Source organism: Wyeomyia smithii, chromosome 1 (assembly GCF_029784165.1).
Source record: "Wyeomyia smithii strain HCP4-BCI-WySm-NY-G18 chromosome 1, ASM2978416v1, whole genome shotgun sequence".
In the NCBI taxonomy this organism is placed as follows: Eukaryota; Metazoa; Arthropoda; class Insecta; order Diptera; family Culicidae; genus Wyeomyia; species Wyeomyia smithii.
Genome location: NC_073694.1, coordinates 107372325 through 107393378, shown reverse-complemented (window position 1 = coordinate 107393378; position 21054 = coordinate 107372325). Strand labels below are relative to the sequence as shown.

The 21054-nt window shown below is 38.9% G+C and overlaps 1 pseudogene; it reads left to right on the top strand.

The window, feature by feature from the left end:
* The window catches only part of LOC129717053 (uncharacterized), a 39470-nt pseudogene extending 29537 nt beyond the window's left edge, over positions 1-9933 (top strand).
* Positions 9934-21054: the final 11121 nt, after the last annotated feature.

The following is a 21054-nucleotide window of genomic DNA, read 5'->3' as shown; positions in this document are numbered from 1 at the left end:
AATGTTTTACTTTTTTTCTCCCACAAGTAAAAGCAATGAGAATCGTCAGGTGAGGTAGGTTAACTTATCAACGGGCTCGATACGACATACACGATTCGCTTTTGGAATTTTATTTTTTTTTTCCTAATTGGTCCGCGTTCGAATATGGTTTACATCATGTGATGATCCACCGGATACCACGTAGTTGCCAGTTTGAGGACGACGTAGCGTGCCGTTTTGATTGTGGCCGTTATGAATGTTTAACTGTTACAGTTTCGATTGTCCAAATAGAAAACAGAGTGCAATTAAGATGTTTTTCTGGAGACTTTCTTCGTGTGGTTTTGTGTAATAGTGTTGTTTATTAGAATTTATGGTAGAATAGATTAATTAAGTTGTATTTACTGATGTGTCGTGTGCCATGAATTTTTAAACGCACTGACTCTCGCGTGACAGGTAATAGAAAATTCAATGGAGTCGAGTTTGACTTTCAAGGATTATTTAGTCAGCCTGAAATAATCATGATTGGTTTGATCTTGTCAATAATTTCAAGACTTTTGATTAGTATGTACATCTACACCTGATGTTTGCACTTAATGTTTTAGATGCACCAAGCTTTGCCATTTTTCTATCTTTCCAACAGTATCACACCCATTATAAGGTAATGGGTAGCTCAACTTAGTAATGAGCCAGCATAGTATACTTTGAATCCGTCATCTACCACGGTTTTGCACGGTCAGGTTTCAAGTAGGGTTTTATTAGCAAACATGTTCTCACCTCGAGAGCAATGGTGTGGTTAATGGAAGCTGGGAGTATGGTTCAGTGATAATACATGAAGTCTTATGCTTCACTTTTCCGATTTTTCTAGCTTTTGGGCTGTTTATGTTTTGTATACAATGTTCCAAACATGACTAGGTCGGCATTTTGTTAACAAACTTAAGACCATATATTGGTCATTATGGAAATTTGCATTTTTAAATTATTAAGGCTTTGCATGCATGAAACTTTGCCAATTTTTTTTATTTAATAGGCAACATTCGCATCGACAACTAAGACAGAATCGGCGTGAAAAGTCGTGTCCCCGAGTTTCTGCGTCGGTAGGAGGGAATAGAGCGGTCGTGCATAGTGCTTCGATGTAAACTGCGCTTCCGGCTCGGGAGCATTTTACTTATATGAACGTTTTTAGAATATAGTGATTTCGAGGGCTATACCCAGATACTTGTTCATGTCTCACTGTGACTGTTTAACCGAAGATTTCGTACGGTCGATAAATATCGCAATTAACGAAAACACAATGTATACCCTCTAAACAATCGCGTCGGCCGACGTGCAGTCGTTTCTTCGAAAGTACTCGGGATTGACAAATAGCTGATGGCTACGAGTAGCAAAGGCTACATCGCGGACCGTTTGGCAAGAAATATACTCATGGTTCGTTTTCGTAATAAGCGCGCATCATTGTTATATTCTGTTTTTCAGGTGTGTTTTTCGCGGGATCGTATCGTTTTTTTTAGAGCAGACAAAGTGATTCCGAGAAACGTCGTTGGTCGATTTGTTAGGTAGAAATGTCCGGTTGAACGAACTCCGCGTCGATACATTCATGAGGTCGAATTATCTAAAGATAGATCAACAACGCGCCCTTGATTTCGGTGTAAAGATGAAAAGAGGATCACCTTACGAGGAGATACCATATCATTTGAAGTTGTCCCAATTTGATCAAAGGTCTAGTATTCTCGCGTACGATTTATTGTTGCGGTGTTACATTGTCAAACTGAATAAGTTCGAATCGCATTATGAATATCGTGGCGGATATAATGAACTTGTTCGCGCGATACTTGTTCTAAAGAACCCGACACTCGAAACCAGCGCATCGTTTACCAAAACGAACCCTGCTGTGTACCTTGCCCTTTCTCCAACATCCCAGTGATTACTCGTGGAAGTGCAGAGGTGCTCTCGGCTTCCAATAAGCGAGTATCATGTCAACATTTTCCTATACAAATTCCTTCTTTGACCTGCATTCGGATGCGGCCGGCGCTGGTATTGCCTAATATAAAGATTAAGGTCACCAGTTTTTACACATTGAGGATGCATGTTGGTCCCAAGCATCATCTGTTGGTTCTCTGTGTAATTACAGCTGATCTGGCAATAACGGAGTAGCAACCGCGGGCGGTCAATCATGCTCATGCTCATGCTCAGTGGGTTAAATGATTCGGTCACACAGAAATCTTCATGGATATTCGTTAAGAGTAGGTCCAAATAGCAATTCTCACGGTTTCTTACATGGTTAACCTGGTTCAAACCTAGTTTAGCAATTTCGTCAAACATGAAGTGCAAAGTGATGTTATCTCCAACGACTGGGAGTAGAAAGCTTTCGTATTCAGGGTCCAAAATGAAGTCAGCGGTGTTTTGATTGAAGTCCCCATAGATGTGAACTTTCACTTCTGGAGGTAGCTCAGATAAAAATTTTTCTGCGCAATTAAAAAACTTTTCATACGTAATTTTACTAGCGTTATGTGGAGGCAAGTACACAGAAGCGAATACGTGTGTGATTTTATCCAAATGTGCTCGAATTCTTTGAATTAGGTGTAGCAACAGTTTCTGAATTAAAATTCACAGAGAACGCTATGAGGACTCCTCCGCCTGACTTTTTTTCGGATTCTTGAAGATTCCTGTCATTCCTGAATACATCAAACATATTCCTAAAAATTTCTTCACTTTTGACACTTTCATCCCAGTTTGCTTCAGTCGCCAATATAAAGATTGTTGTAAATTTGTTTCACTTTGGCTGGGCCTTTCATGCGATTGAAATTTTGACAGTAAACCAAAATTTCAGTCTCATTTTGTGTTGGTGAAGAAATTTTTGGGGATTTGGGGAAAGAGGCGATTCGTCCGAGAGGTTCATGAAACTACTGTTAATACCGAAGAAAACAAAATGATGTTTTTGATTTATTCCACCTGGACGGAAAGCGTACAGGTATTATTAATGTTGGAGGTGTACCATTGAAGTTCGTTATCGATACTGGAGCTGATAAAGATATACTGAGTGAAGAAGACTGGCGTGTTCTTAAACGAATTGGATTCGAAACCTATGGAATAACGAAAGGTAGCAGCAAAACTTTCAACAGCTACGGATCAAATAAACCATTAGAAGTATTAGGTGAAGTTGAGACTGACGTAAAATTCAACAGCAGATCCTGTAAAACGAAATTTTATGTAATCCGTGGTGGCAAATGTTCACTTCTTTCTGGAATTACAGCGGTTAATCTAGAAATTGTGAAGTTTCTTTTTGAGGTCAACGATAAGGTATTTCCTTGTATAAATGGAATCGAAGTTTGCATAAAAATTGATAAATCCATTCCACCAGTCCGTCAAAGCTCACGACGAATTCCATTTTCACTTGAAGAGCTCACTTTGAACAAATTGAAAGAACTCGAAAGTCAGGACATAATTGAAAGAGTAAATGAAGCCTCTGAATGGGTTTCACCAATGTTAGTGAAACGTAAAAGTGCAAGCGAGGTTCGAATTATTGTTGATTTGCGAGAAGCAAATAAGGCAGTTATTCGAGAAATGCACCCTTTGCCAACTCTTGAGCAGATAACAAGAAAAATTGGCGGAAACAAAATTTTTACAAAACTGGATATTAAGCAGGCTTTTCATCAAGTTATGTTAAAAGAAGAATGCCGTTACATTACTACATTTATAAGCCCAATCGGGTTGATGAGATACAAACGATTGATGTTTGGATTATCAGCAGCTCCAGAGCTATTCCAAAAAGTGATGGATATGATATTCGAAGATTTTCCATGGATTATTGTGTTTATTGATGATATTCTGGTACCAGCTAAAGATAATACAGAATTGCTTACTCAAACTAAGCTAGTTTATGAACGTTTAAGAAAGTATAACGTTCTGTTGAATCCAGATAAAGTCAAATCTAGCAGAAGAGAAATCGATTTCTTGGGATATCACATATCGGGTCATGGAATTTCTGTATCACGGGAAAAACTTGAGGCAATAGAAAGAATGGAAAGACCAAAATCTACTGAAGAAACGAGAAGTTTCCTGGGATTAATCAACTTCGTGCATCGGTATATTCCCAATTTGGCTACTATCACCTACCCACTTAATTTATTAACACGAAAGGGAACTCCGTTTATTTGGAAAGCAGAACATCAAGAAAAATTTGATCAGATTAAGGAAATTTTACTAAAAAATGAAATACTCGGATTTTACGATTCAAAGGACGATACTTACATTATCGCGGATGGTAGCCCAGTAGAACTCGGGGCAGTATTGGTCCAACATAGGACGTCCGGTGATAACCGAATTATCTGTTTTGCGTCAAAAACATTAACTGAAACAGAACAAAAATATGCACAAACCGAACGTGAAGCTTTGGCACTGGTGTGGGCATGTGAAAAATTTTATCATTATCTATACGGGATGTCCTTTGGATTATTAACAGATCATAAGCCGTTAGTTGCTATTTTCGGAGACAGGTTGAAACCTTCGCCACGAATTGAACGATGGAAACTAAGGTTAATGGCATATGACTACGAAGTGTTGTATAGACCAGGGAAAAACAATATTGCTGATCCATTGTCAAGATTATGCCAATCCACTCCAGATGAAGGACAGTGTTTCGATGAAGAATCAGAACGTATCATTAGAGCAGTTGCTGACATTTCTTGTCCTGTATCTATTACTGTCAGTGAAATAGTCTCTGCTACAAAATGTGACATAGAACTACAGGAATTAATCAAGTGGTTACCTTTTAATCCACGAAGATGGCCTAAAACCCTTCAACGATACAAGAAATTAGCTGATAATTTAACCAGTGATGGCAATATAGTTATGAAGGATCAACGGATCGTAATTCCGAGGTGTCTACAAAAACGTATTCTGCTGTTGGCACACAACCCTCATCTAGGGATGTCATCAATGAAACGAAGATTGAGAACAAAAGTATGGTGGACGCAAATGAACCAAATGGTAGATGATTTTGTGAAAGACTGTATAGAATGTACGTTAGTATCGGAACCAAATACGGAACCTATTTCAAAAATAGATATACCAAACAGACCGTGGAAAAAACTAGCAGTGGATTTGACTGAGGTTTTAAATGGTCTGCACCTTTTGGTAATCACAGAATACTTTTCAAGATATCTCGAAACCGTAATTGTATCTTCAATGACAGCAAATAATACCATCAATAAATTACGTGAAATTTTCGCTAGATTTGGTTGTCCTTTACAAATTGTAAGTGATAATGGACAACCTTTTTCCTCGGAAGAATTTTTAACATTTTGTCATTCTAACGGAATTGCGATAAATCACACAGTACCTTACGCTCCGTTTCAAAACGGTTTGAGTGAAAGACATAATAGCACATTACTTAAAACAATAAGAATAAGCGTTACTATGGGTCGTGATTGGAAAGCAAATCTTCAAGATTTTCTACATGCTTATCGTGCAACGCCTCATGCTGTTACTAAGTATACTCCATCTGAGCTCATGTTCGGTTGAAATATTCGTGATAAACTACCAGAAAATCAACGAAAAGCTAATGTAGGTCAAGCCATTAAAAACGATATACTAGCTAAGGAAAAAGGGAAGAATTATACGGACAAGAAGCGTCGAGCGAAGATGTCTAACATTCATATTGGAGATATAGTTGTTGTAAAAAATTTAAATAAGAAAAGTAAACAATCACCAACATTCAACCCTCAAAAATATATAGTCGCAAAAAGAAATGGAACCCGGCTGCATTTACAAAATCTGGTAACTGGAATTTTCTGTGACAGACATGTAAATCATACGAAGAAGATCATTTATCGAAATCCTCTTTTGAGTTCAAATTCACAATCACGACAATTACCTGAATCCGATGCGTCAAATAAATCAAACATGCCAACCGGTTCTAAATGGATTACCCAGGACACAGATCAATCCAAAGATGTACCAACATCCATAACTTGTATTTCCCGCAGGAGAATCAAACGCAAACCAAACCGTCTTAATGATTAGTAATGTATCATGTTAATAAAATCTAAGTATAGGTGTATACATTTGGAAAAAGGGAGAGAATGTAGGATCGCAGCAAGTTATGAAACAAAGTAGCTTTGAATTATTATACTTCATAACGTCAGACAATAAAATATCATTCTATTCCCAACCACCAAGAAAAGCAGTCTTACACTTAACACCGACCATATGTTCTAGCAAGACGGTGCATCAGCGCATACTGCGAACTTGACTCAAGGTTGGTATATGGACAATTCGAGGGACTTTTTGAATAGAAATAAATTGCCGTTAAGTTCACCAGATCTCAACTCAATAAACTTTTTTTACAAAATCTCCAACTTGTAAAGCGGTTATCCAGAAAATCTGGGAATCCGTGCCCGCCTGTGACAGCTTCGAAAAGCGTTTGAAGTTGGTTAAGCTAACTAAGGAAAGGGGTTTTCAAAATATAATAAAAATAGCATTGTTCGTTCCGAAAATCTGCAAAAACAATACTAAGCCTGTTTGTCCCATCAATGATTTTCCTCGCATATTTAACCCACTTGACATTTTCTAATCAAATTCGTCCCACTAAACACTCGTTTATTTGATCTGGAGCATGGGACAAATATGCGTAGAACGGGTTATCATTATGGAATTTCGAAATGGTATCTGGTAAACACCGGTAGGTTCGGATGATTGAAAGCAAAATCATACAAATTGAGACCTCAACACGACTATGCACAATTTAAGCTCGAAATTTTTGAATCCACTTCAACCAAGAGGAACAGTTGATTTGAGACAAGCAAATCACACTACAAACGTAATTTCACGCACAACACTGGTTCAAGACGCGAGTAGCTTGTAGAATAAACCTTTACATTCCTTTGCAGCTCTTAGACAATTCGTTCGTAACTATTCTGCACTGTTCACTTCGATGCGAAATTTGAAAACATTGCCTGGCATGAAACTTCTATGATGGAAAAGTTAACAAAAATGCTTTAGAGCAAGCGCACCGGTGAGTTGCCATTTGAGTTGCTATTTTCACAACGCTGGCCGTTGCTATTTTGGATAGCAACCGATTTTCGCACCGGTCGTTGCTAATGGGGATTACCAATTCCACTATTTCTTTTTCACACCGGCAGTTGCCAATTTCTGGAAACCGTCACTGGCCAGCGTTGGCAAAATGTTTGTTTGTGATGTATTTCGCATATCTTTTTCGGATTTAGTAATAACCAACTTATCCGTCAGTCAATCGTTTCCGGAATGAGCTACGTTCTTTCTACTTCATAAAATGTTCCCTCCATTTCACGAAACTTTGTTTCCGTTTCCCAAGTTATCGATAGCATAATTCTTTTGCAGGTTTTTTTACTTGTGCGTACATGGATTTTTTCATCCTCATATGTTTATTTAAAGTAATTCCGTAAACCTGGGCACGTCCCGCAACGTTGGCACAAATGACTATCCTACTGAAAGCTGGCGAACTGTCATTAGTTGTATTCTGTATTTCATGCTGTCTCGGTTCCCGCAGTTTGCTATTAATATTTGAAAATTTGCCGCCAAAAAAAAACTTAAATATAGAACGCGTAAATTGTAAATTTCGAGTATTTGGTTGATTTTAGTGATGGAGAAAATGATTTCGCAGAACAAATTTCCTTATACGCGATTAAGAAAATGGTTTTTGGAAAGATTCGGGGCGGCTCTCAGCCTAGTAAGTAGCCAAATATTGACCGCCATGCGGAGGAAGGTGCCATCCAGCGTTTTAATAATGTTTCTATCGGAAACACCGGTCTATACCGATGACCATTTCCAACGCCGCTTTCGAACTCATCTTAGGTTATTTTTGAAGATTAAAACAGCGGTAAAGGAGAAAAATGGTTTTTTATAAAACGACCGAACGAAACGGGAAAATAGTTGGTAATACTCCCGAGCAGATTTGCTCAAACCTTCCAGGTTTATTGAATAATATTGGCCAATCTCGTGAGAATTTGAGCTTTCCGCATCGTGTAGGTTGCAGACCAAAATGCCAACCAAAATGGCCATCTCAATAAAAAAACCTATACAAGATGTTTACCTGCCCGAAAAAACACCCTGTCCAAAATTTCAGCTCAATCGGAAATAAAATTGAGTAGTGGTTCACGCCGACACTTGCGTCCTACGACGTGTTTAACAAAACGCTCCGTCTTCCGAGGCCGACCAATTGAGTCCGCATTCGAAACACTCAGGCTACTGACATACTGAGGCGTCAAATGAAGCGAAGCAAGAAGCGCCGCAAAAGCGTCCGAACTACTTTTCCGAACGTCTATATGAAACGCTCAAACCGGTCATGCTCGAGCGGCAACGACGTGTCGGTAGAGGCGGCGAGACAGAACGAGTAGCGTTTTGACGCGCGTTTACTTACGCGGTAATAACTTGTTCAGACTAATCCTTTCATTGCAAGGTGCTTTATATTTGCATTGTTTTGGTTTGGTAGTTGAAAAAAAAGCAAATAAAATACATTTTCGTTTACAAAATGTTAAAATGTTTAAAAAATGATAGTGCAGTAATACCATGTGCAGACTAAACGTGATATCGCCAGGTTCTCTATATTCGCCTTATTTTGGTCTTAAATATAGAAAATATCGGGAAAATTTTCCAGGTAGTCAGGAAAATAAACTGGTATTTTTGATTGATAAGCCTAAGAGATATCATAAACTAGTTGAACGTTACTGGGGGTCAGCGGGTTTAAAATTTAGAATAATTGCTTATATTTTTTACTATGTCTATAGCGCAACTGACTTCAGAAATATTATTTTACTTCATAAAAAAATCTCTTTTTACTCTTGAACGTGCTTAAAGAAGCAAACAAATCTTCATTGGACGAATTCATATTTTCTTTAAACGAAACCGCTGCTGGAATCTAGGAATATGACAACACAACGCATTTGCGACGCTCGCTCCAGTATGTCATAGGAAGCTTCACCCAACGCTTCTGTTTATTTCGCTTCTAATACGCTCAACGCTTCGCTTCATTTGACGCCTCAGTATGTCAGTAGCCTCATCATCTTCGTAATATTATTACATTCACTATCAAGAACAAAAAAAAACAACAGTTTGACATTTCATCAAATAGCAACGATTCGGCTCGTTGCTATCGCGTTGTCAAATTTAATTACTCGCTACTACCCGAGGTGGGGATTGCTATTTCCCAAACCAACATAGCAACGCCCGGTGCGGTTGCCGCGTTATGGTGGGAGTTGCCAAACTAGCTTTAGAAACTTCAATTTAGCCACTGGTGGGCTTGCTCTTACAAACCGAATTGTCCAATTATTCTGTAAATGAGAAGCAAGCTTTCTAAAGTATGTTGCAATATAACAATAGTTAATTTATACATTTAAAGCTAAAAAAGTGACTTTTGTGACCATTTTGTCGTAAAATAGTGACTTTTTAGCGAAAATAGTGGCTTTTTAGTGACTAGGCTCAAAATAGTGACAAAGTCACTAAAAAGTGACTCGCTACTAGCCCTGCGAATATCATTCAATATGAGTGTTGTAACCAATAGAAGTTACCGCAGCTTTACCGAAATCCAATGCGTATTTAGAAAAGACTGTCACTTCTTCGAAGGCTAATTTATTACTATCGTTCCTAAACTGAGTATGGTGAATCGATACCCGCTTGTATGGCAACTGTGCTACAATGCCCAACTGGTAGTTGAGCAACTACGCCCGCTGACGCCTATGCGGCAAAATTCGAAACTTATCGTGATCCATCATACCCCCGCCTTGAAGCATTGTCTTCAATATGAACATTTACATGACAAAACGTCATTGCAACTATAAACACATACAACTGCAAGCTCAAACAAACATGGCTGGTTATCACTTAATAGGTAAATTATATAATGCAATATAATAAAAAATTTCAACGTTGCAGGCTATTATGGAGTGCCCAGCGACACTTGCCGGTCCGCTAGAGGGTTGATGGACGCTGCAATAGTGGATTCTTCATGGGATACTGGTGAGGTGCACGCAGAGCCGGATTTACGATTGTGGGGGCCCGGGGCCCAGTTTACAGTGGGGCCCCAGAATAAAACAAACCCGTTTTTTATCGTACGAGTTAAAAACATTTATTTGTTATTGAAAAGTTACCAAAAATTTGCTAGAATTTTTTCTGACGAGTTTTTTTTTTGCAGAGAATTTATTGATTGAATAATCAACATTCAGCTCCTTCAGAATATTGTACCCTCAACCTAACAATGCTAAGTTTGACAGCCTTTCACTCTTCATAGTCGTACGCAACCTATTTTCAATCAGTTTCATCTTCGATAGAGACCTTTCTCCAGTTGCGTTCGAGATCATTAGGCTCAAATAAATAAATGTATGCAACTTCTTGAAATCCGGAATTTTTTTCTTGATATCTGAAAAATTAAAACCTACCGCAATTTGAAAAAAATGCGATCCGCAAGCAAAAATTTGCACACAATTTGAGAAAGACTGCGCAAACATAAGGCTACGCTGGCAATAATCTACAGAAACTAGAAAAAACTACACACTTCTGCAGGTCAATAAAATCTGCACACGGACTCTGAAAATCTGCATTTTGCAACGCAAATCTAGTATCCCTGATTCGGACAGGTAAACTTATTTTCGGAATCAACAGCAATGCATTAAAAAAACTTGTGGAATATTTTCTTTCCTGCTTGATCTCCCATGCGCGCTGGTTCGATTCAAATGGTGTGTTAATGTGTGTCATTCCAAGAGAATCGAAGGTTAACTCTTATGGATGTAGTTGTGATATTGGCGCTCGCGAAAAAATAACACTGAAGGAAAGTTTCAGATTGAAATGGTCTGTTCAAATTTTCTTACTGTAAATTGAACTTTTGATTGAATCTCGTTTTTGATAGAGAAAAGAACTTTTTCTCCTTTTGTGGGGGCCCCAAAAATGTGGGGGCCCGGGCCCCCCCTTAAATCCGGCTCTGGGTGCACGGCAACAAACAAATCTTTGCCGTTGGACGCTTGATTATTCCCTTTGCCGTTCGCAGTGTAATTACACGGGTGATGCTATCCTTTCCTGAGTGAGCACTGACGATGCGAGCGAGCGGCCATCGAATCGGTGCTTGTAGCTCGTCCACAACAATTACCATTCTTCCGGGTTGAATTTCGTCGTTTCGACTGTATCCTTTTGTGTCTATCTGCAGTTCCTGCAGGTATTCCTGCTTCCAATGTTCCCAAATGTTTTGAGTGTACATTTGCAGCTTCTGATAATGGTCCAAACGATTCAGGTAGGTCTGGGTCGGGCAGGGCGTTCACTGTGGTACCGATGAGAAAATGGGCCGATGTTAATGCAGCTAGATCGTTGGGGTCTTCCGAATGTGGCAGTAGAGGTCTTGAGTTCATTTGGGATTCAATTTGTGCTAAATTTGTGCTCATGTCTTCGAATGATAATATTAATGCACCGAGCTGACGAAACAAATGTTTTTTAGCCACCTTGACCGCCACCTCCCACAACCCGCCGAAGTGCGGGTCTTTTGGTGACGTAAGATGCCAGGTAATTCCTTCGGCGATGCAGGCGGCATGTATTATTTTTTGTTCGAGTGGATTCTTGAGTATATTAAAAAGTTTTTCCATTTCGTTTTTCGCACGTTCGAAATTTTTGCCGTTGTCAGAGTGAACATGGGCTGGACGTCCCCGCCGGGCAATGAAACGTCGGAAGGCGCATAAAAAGGCTTGGGTCGATAAATCGCTAGCCAGCTCTATGTGCACCGCTTTAGTAGCGAAACATATGAATGCACAGAAGTAAGCCTTTTCGGCGGGAGCTCGTTCGTGAATGGGTTCGAGATAAACGGGGCCTGCATAATCTATACCAGTAACATTGAATGGTCTACTGGGGATGATTCGATGAACTGGCAATTGCTCTATTTGCTGTTGCACAGGAACAGGATTAACGCGTGTACAACGAAAGCAGTTACGCACAATACTTCGCGCCAAACAGCGGCCTTGTTTTGGTCAGTATTCCTCTCGCATTGACGTTTGTAATAGTCGCCCCCTGCCATGAAGCGTTTTAATGTAATATCTCTCTGTTAGTAAACGTGTGAAAGGATGAAAGCCAGGCAAAAGGATGGGATGTTTGGTTTGATATGGCAGCTGCGAAAGGCTTAAGCGTCCCCCCACTCTAAACACTCTCTCTTTGTGGATTAAAAGGCGAATTTTCGATCCCGGTGGAATCGATCTGTTCCTTTCTATATATTTCATTTCATGATGAAATGCTTCATCTTGAACTTGGCGTATTAGAAACAGATTGGCTTTACGGATTTGTTCAACGGATAATGCTTTGCTGACATCACTCATCATAGGTTGATGCTGCGTTCTGGTTTAGCACGAATATTTACGACGAACCGCATGCAATAGGCGATTACATGAACCATTTTCGTATAAGAAGACCATCGTAGGAACCACGGGTGTACGAGCGGGACGGGCAATGTTGTTAGAAACTACCTTACATTCAAGCTGGTTTTCTGGGGCTGTTGGGGGCATGAAAACTAGCCAATCTCGTTCAGAGTATGTCAACCATGCCGGACAATACTTCCACAGATCGTTAACCAGGAAATCGGCTACAGACAGGCCACGCGAAACTATATCAGCGGGGTTTTCTTTGCCAGACATGTGGCTCCAACGACAACCGCTGGTAAAATGCTGAATTTCAGCTACCCGATGCGCAACATACGTTTGCCACATATTAGGCGGCGACCGTAACCAATGCAAAGTGACGGCAGAGTCAGACCAGAAGTAGGATTTTACTACGCAGGCATGGATTGCATCCTTAACGCGGGCATGTAAGTGAGATGCCAATACTGCCGCACGAAGTTCCAAACGAGGGACGGTAAGGCTTTTAAGTGGAGCAACTCTCGATTTAGAGGCTCACAATCGAATTTGTACATTTCCTTCCGAATCTTCACATCGAACGTAGGAGCAAGCCCCGTAGGCCATCTCTGACACATCAGCGAAAGTGTGTAGTTGAATCGCGGAATGTGGCAGAAAAGCGTAACGCTTTACGCGATATGATTACATTTCCGGGAGCTCTGCGTGAAGTTCTTTCCATTTTCGCTAAACGGGTTCTGGCACAGGGTCATCCCACTCACAAGACAACTGCCATAACTCTTGCATTAAGATTTTGGCTCTAATAACTATAGGAGCGATGATGCCGAGCGGATCATACAATCTAGCAATGCTGGACAGAATCGATCGCTTTGTGGGAGGCCAAACTTCACTAGCGGCGTTTGATTCAAATCGCAAACAATCAGCTTCAGGCTCTCAACATATTCCTAGCGTTTTAATCGTTTCGTTTGGGCTGAAATGCACGGTTGATTTGGTAGTGATTTGCGTTTTGTCTAATCCTTGTAGCACTGCAAGTTTGTTGGAACTCCATTTGCGCAAAACGAAACCGCCTTTATCTAGCCAATTAGCAAGTTCCGTGCGTAATTGTATCGCTTCTTCTATAGTGTGAGCTCCTCTGATAATATCAACGAAGTAAAGTTTTTTCGTACCGCCAGACCGGCAAGCGGATAAGTTTGTCCTTCATCCATTGCCAGTTGTTGCAGTGTTCGAGTCGCGAGGAAGGAAGATGGGGTGAGGCCGTATGTAACAGTAGCTAGCTGATAGATTCGGACTGGTTCATTTTGCGAAAATCTCCAGAAAATGCGCTGCATGGGCATGGTGTCCAGGTGTACCGCCACTTGTCTGTACATCTTAGCAATGTCACTAACTAATGCAATCGGATATGTACGAAAACGAAGTATTTGCTCTAAAAGATCGTCCTGTACTACAGGACCCACATCGAAATCTGGCGCGCGGGGCAAGCGAACGACATATCTTCCTTCAGCGTTTCTCACGGCAGTCGATTGATAGTGGGACTCGCATCGCCTCTGTTCTATCGAGTATTTGTCCTTGACCATTGTTTCCTCTGTTTTCCAGAAACGTTCCAAACTTTCCTTTAACGAGTCGGTTGAAGCTGCATTGCAGCTGTATTTTAGAAAAGAGTCTTGTGACGATCGACATAGAGTTGCTGATCATGCAATTATCCACCCAAAGACGCTGTCAACCAGCATCGGGAGCTGTCTGTCTAATTGAATGCGCGTTGCACTAGGAAAAAATGAGTAAAAATGCTTGGCCCCTAACACAAGATCGATCGCTTGAGTTTTATTGAACGATGGGTCTGCCAAAAATAACTCGTGAGGAATTTTCCATTCGGAGGTAAAAATTTATGAGCCGGAAGGTTTGCCGTGACCTAGTTCATAACTAAAAATTCTACATAACACGAAAAATCAACCTTGCGAGATTTAACCTGCGCCACAACAGAGTGTTTCACCTGCTTCGATAGTTGACCAGCCCCCTGAATTGTTATATTTACGTTGTTTCGTTTCAAACGGGGCAAGTGAGCTAGGCGATCGGTAATCAAATTGGGTTGGGAGGCACTATCAAGCAGCGCGCGGGCTAAATGAACTTGACCACAGGAGTCAGTGATTTGCACTACCGCCGTTAGTAAAAATACATTTTCAGATGAACTGCTGGTCGCATTGTTTGGGGTACTACCAGTGGCTGCGATTGTTATTTGTGGCGATTGTTCAACGGTCGTGGTATTATTTTCCGCCATTATTTGCGACGATGGCCCAGTGTTCAGGCTTCTATTCTCGCTAGGATTATTTTGGAAGATTGGGACCAGCGGGGTGAAGAAGCGTGTGGTGATTGCAACTGCAACGCTTGCAGCGTAACTTAGACATACATTGGCGGACGAAATGACTACCTTTCAAACAATTATGACATAACCGCTTTGTATTTACAATCCGTTGTCGTTCTGCCACTGTCACTCCGTTGAATTGTGGGCATTTATGCAATAAATGTTGCTGACTGCATACAGGGCAAGTATCCCCATTGCTGGTAGTGGATGCGTGAGAAAAAAGCTGATACTGGTGAGGCTTCTTGGATGAGGAGTGGTTCGATCCGGCTGAATGGGAAATCGTGGAATTATGGTTTACTAATATCGACTCCAATACGCGCATGCGTCGTTGCAAGAGTTCAATTAAGCAGCGGTAATCGGGGTCCTTCACTGTAGAAGCATGGTCCTCCCATGCCTCAAGCGTGTCCTCGTGTAAACGAGTGCATAACAGGTGCTAGAGTATCGTTCCCCAATGTTCTGTCGGTTCACCTAATTGCTTTAATATTTTGATGTGCCGCTCGAATTCATCTACAAGTCCGTGAAGTGTAGACACATTCTCCACTTTCATCGATGAATTTCAAACAGCACTTGCAGATGCCGCTTCTTCAATAAATATTCATTCGAGTATCGCGTTACTAAGCATTCCCACGCCACTGCATAATTGGCGGAGCTAATCGATATCGATTCGATCGTTTGAGCCGCTTCACCTTTTACAGCTGCCTTCAAATAATGAAATTTTTGAATGGCCGGCACGTCCACATGATGGTGAATTAACGCAAGAAAAGTGTCATGAAAAGTAAGCCAATCATTATAGTTCCCATCAAATTCAGTTAGTGCGGTTGTTGGCAATTTTATGCCCGAGAGAGTAGAGTTTGCATGCGGAGGTTAAGGAACGTGCATTATCAAGAAGAGGGATTAGTTTTTTTTCCTGTGTGGGCTCATCACTGCGACCAGATTTGCCTTTATTGCGAATAGCCGAGATTCATACTTGGCACGAACCTCATCATGCAGCATCCTACCTTCGGTTGCGGCTTCCATATCCTCTAAACTCATCTGTACTTCCTCCAAATTAGCCCATAAGTTATCCAGGTGCGAAAATCTTAATTGGATTTGGTTCTGATTCCGTTCCGCCTCATATTCAGCCAGGAAAGCCTCCGCCCGACCCAAACAATCAATAAGCGTCTTTCTTCTTGCAAGTAACTGCGGTTTTAGCTGCTCGTCTGCCATAGCCGGTCGTATAGCCGCAACAAAGCAGGAGTACTGTTGTCCAATATATTGCAAGCCTGCCAAATAAGACCAAGATAGACCCGACAAGCGAAAATTTAATGACTTGGAAGGGTACTCACCCTTTTCAAGGCAAAGCGTGCCTTAAAATATAAATTTCAATCAAACGTAGATTTTCCGCAGAGTGTTGTAGCCTGACACTATAAGGTTACCACAATCCCAAATTTCTAACGACTTTCCAACAGACCCGGAAAATATATTCCCACGGGCTGGATCGTCAAAACATCTTCATTGGCAACAAATAATTTCACACACAAGTGCTGCATACGATACTGACCATATGCAAAGCACTTAAGAAATCCTACCAAGTCAGTCAAATTCCTAAAAGCAAGCAATCGCATGCAGCTAAGCAGAAAAGCGACTCCGCAATTATATTGAAAGAGTGCTGATCGCTATACGCCTACGCGTATGCAATCAGCCGATGCTCGAAAGCTTGTGAGAATTGGACGCTTCCAAGCTACCACTACACAAGTCCATACCATGACAAATTATTGCCGTTGGCCACGCCTAGTTAGATAAAGCAAGATTATACAGACTAATACACTGCAGGAGAATGTTAAGAATGTGTTAGAAAAGTTAGAGATTAAGGAGTGACTTAGAGTTAAGTTAAGTTTTAATAAATCAATCCCATTTAGGACTTAGAACTATAAAGTTGTTCCCTCTCTTTACTATTTCAAACAAGTGGTATCACAGTGACCTTATGAAAATATCAGATGGCGACCGTGAGTGAAAAATAAAAAAGTGAAGTAAAAATAGCACGCCAAGTGAGCAAAGAATGAAAAAGTAAAGTTCAGTTGAAGTGAAAAATCTAAAAAAAAGTATTAGATAGAAACTAAACTAGTGTCAGCAGCACATAAGTGAGTGGAACTCAAATAAATAATACAAGTGTATAACCAAAAAAAAAGGAGGCATTATAAACAATGGGATTTTTCAGTGCAGATGAACTGATTACAAACACCGCCAGCAGCAGTGCTAACAGTTCGGTCGAAAATAAATACGCCGCGGGCGCACTGTGCTTAATAGCATTGATTTTAATTTTAATAATCGTGTTTAAGTTGCTAAGAAGTGCAACTAAAAACTACATTGCAAAAAAAGTGAAAGCAGAAACACGCCTACAAGTCATCAGTGCCTTGACAGTGTAATGAACAATTAAAGACAAAAACAAAAAGGTGACAATGGAAACGGCATACGAAGTGGTCTATATTAGACAATATACAGACAATAAGGGCAACTATCTCGCCCATAAGAGATAAATAGTGCAAAAAAAAAAGAGAAAACAGTTATAAAATACAACGGCAGCTGAAGTAGCAGAAATAACGATTCGGTTAACGAGACCGAACCGGCATCAAGGACAACAAGCTTGTATCCAGCAGCAACACAGGTGACAGCAGCAGCAGCATCGCCACGGAAACAACAAGTAACCACACTTATATCAAAAACAAATTTATATATATATATATATATATATATATATATATATATATATATATATATATATATATGTATATATATATATATATATATATATATATATATATATATATATATATATATATATATATATATATATATATATATATATATATATATATATATATATATATATATATATATATATATATATATATATATATATATATATAAATTTGTTTTTGATATAAGTGTGGTTACTTGTTGTTTCCGTGGCGATGCTGCTGCTGCTGTCACCTGTGTTGCTGCTGGATACAAGCTTGTTGTCCTTGATGCCGGTTCGGTCTCGTTAACCGAATCGTTATTTCTGCTACTTCAGCTGCCGTTGTATTTTATAACTGTTTTCTCTTTTTTTTTGCACTATTTATCTCTTATGGGCGAGATAGTTGCCCTTATTGTCTGTATATTGTCTAATATAGACCACTTCGTATGCCGTTTCCATTGTCACCTTTTTGTTTTTGTCTTTAATTGTTCATTACACTGTCAAGGCACTGATGACTTGTAGGCGTGTTTCTGCTTTCACTTTTTTTGCAATGTAGTTTTTAGTTGCACTTCTTAGCAACTTAAACACGATTATTAAAATTAAAATCAATGCTATTAAGCACTACATTGCAAAAAAAGTGAAAGCAGAAACACGCCTACAAGTCATCAGTGCCTTGACAGTGTAATGAACAATTAAAGACAAAAACAAAAAGGTGACAATGGAAACGGCATACGAAGTGGTCTATATTAGACAATATACAGACAATTATGGCAACTATCTCGCCCATAAGAGATAAATAGTGCAAAAAAAAAAGAGAAACAGTTATAAAATACAACGGCAGCTGAAGTAGCAGAAATAACGATTCGGTTAACGAGACCGAACCGGCATCAAGGACAACAAGCTTGTATCCAGCAGCAACACAGGTGACAGCAGCAGCAGCATCGCCACGGAAACAACAAGTAACCACACTTATATCAAAAACAAATTTATATATATATATATATATATATATATATATATATATATATATATATATATATGTATATATATATATATATATATATATATATATATATATATATATATATATATATATATATATATATATATATATATATATATATATATATATATATATATATATATATATATATATATATATATATATATATATATATATATATATATATATATATATATATATATATATATATATATATATATATATATATATATATATATATTTACAATTAATAATAGTTACAATGTTTATATAGTTACAAACTGTGTACAAACCAAAGTTTTTTTATATCTTTTCAATATACAAATTATGCAAAAACAGCATTAGAAAGATATTATAAATAAATGTTCAACTTGACAAAATAGCATATGCTTACACTTTAAAAAGCAAAAGCCAAAATGTCAAAATCATACGAGGAGTTGGAAAATTTACATAGATACCTCAATAAAGCAATAAACACAAAGCTCTCGGACGAACTTTTACATACCAAAAGACACCTCAGTAACATACTAACAAAAGGGGTAGAAGAATATTTACATGAAAACAACGATAACATCCCCGACAAAGAGATAAACACTATCGTGAAAAATACAAGGACTCTAAACTACGAAATCAACAATATAATAGACTTAACATTACAATACAACAAAAATAACACTAATGACCCAATTCCTGGCAGAAGCAATAACCCACCTGCGGGAAATAAAGACAATACAGCAAAAATCCATAACACTAACCCACTACCAGACGGTAGCAAAAACACCACAGCAACAAAACAAACCGCTGACTCACTCCCGGGCAGCAGCGGACTAAACAGTAAAGGGCAACAAATAACTAACCCATTAAGGCAAACGACCAACATGACGAACAACGAAACGTTCGACATAAAGCAAGCGACTGCGCTTGTACCAACGTTCGACGGAAGTGCTGACGCACTCATTTCGTTCGTTGACGCTGCCAACCTATTAGCTGAACTAACTCCAGCAGACCAGGTGGCAACGGCTATAAAATTCTTGAAAATCAGATTGGTGGGAAAGGCAAGACAGGGCTTACCGACCGACATACCAACAATCAACGTTTTGATCCTCGACGTCCAGAAAAGATGTAAATCTAAAGAAACACCCGACACGATAATTGCCAAGTTGGGACAAGTGAAATAAAAAAATACGAACAAGCTTTGTGATGACGTGAAAATCTCACACAAAAACTCAAATTCATGTACATGGAGCAAGGTGTACCCGCTGAAACAGCAAACACCTAAGCTCTAAAATCAGGGTTAAACTCCTTGATAAAAGAAATAAGTAATAGAGAATTAAAAACAATCCTCAAAGCGGGGAAATTTTCAGAAATAACCGAAGCGATCCAAAAGGTGCAAGAATACACCATGGACGCTGCTGTATCGTCTGAAATTGGAAATACAAACGTGTTTGCAATGCAACACCAGAGAAGGCCTAATAGGTTTCGGGAAAACCTTCATAGAAATAGAGGAGTTAGTTACACAAACCACCGTGGAAATTTTAGAAATTTTTACAGCAACAATAACTATCAGAATTACAGACCAATTAGAGAAAATCAAGTATATCCACAATTTAAATACCAAAATCGAAATTTTAGACGAGGAATGAGTCGAAAACACTTCCAACATCAACAAAATCACAGCAATTTTCAACATCAGGGAGACAACCAAGTATTTTTAATAAACCAAAGTCAGTTAGGCAATGACAATAACAGCCTTAACTGGGAAGCTTTGGAGGCGAAATACGGATTAGAAGAGCTAGAATAGAATTCATTTTTTTTTCTCACTAAATTATTATTTTTTCTTTTTCTTACTCTGCACAATACATTGCTTTGCACCAATTTATAAATATTATTTTTTTTTTACTTTTATAAAATAATTATCTAAATCTACGTCGTTAAGAGAACATGTGATCGATCACCACATGAGCTCAAAACGATAAATAAGCTGCAATCTTAAGTCTGATCAACTTTAGATTCCAGCGGATTTCGAAAATTATTTAAATTTAAGACGTTTATTCAAGTAGGAAGCAGATAACACATCTGCTAACCTAGCTGAGTAACCAAAATATTACAGATTTACCTGGTTGAAATGGCTTGAAATCACCAGTATAATCTTTTTAGGGGCGATGCAAACAAGCAACGTCCTACTCTGTTGAGCGAAAAGGCTAAAAATCCTCAGCAGAGTATAGAATATAAGAAGGAAACAAGAAATAACGAAATTATTCCTGGAACTCAAGATAGTTACCAGATGCCCGGGAAGCAACTACACAAGACGGTATCAGATGGACACAGAACTTCACGCTCTACTGTCCAAGAACCAAATTTTTATAATTTTCCCCGGATGCACAAAGAGGTGAACCAGAAGGACGTCATCAAACTTACGAATATAATAAAACCAATCAAAAATAAAAATACTAAACAAAGCAAATTAAATTAAAGAGACTCTTGAAATAAACAACATGGAACTGAATAAAATTCAAGCAATTAAACAAACACAAATTGATAAAATTCACAAACTAAACAAACAGAAATATAGACATTAGGAACAACAAAATTAAAGAAACAGAAACACGTAGACATCAGAGACAACACGATATCAATTATATATACTTAA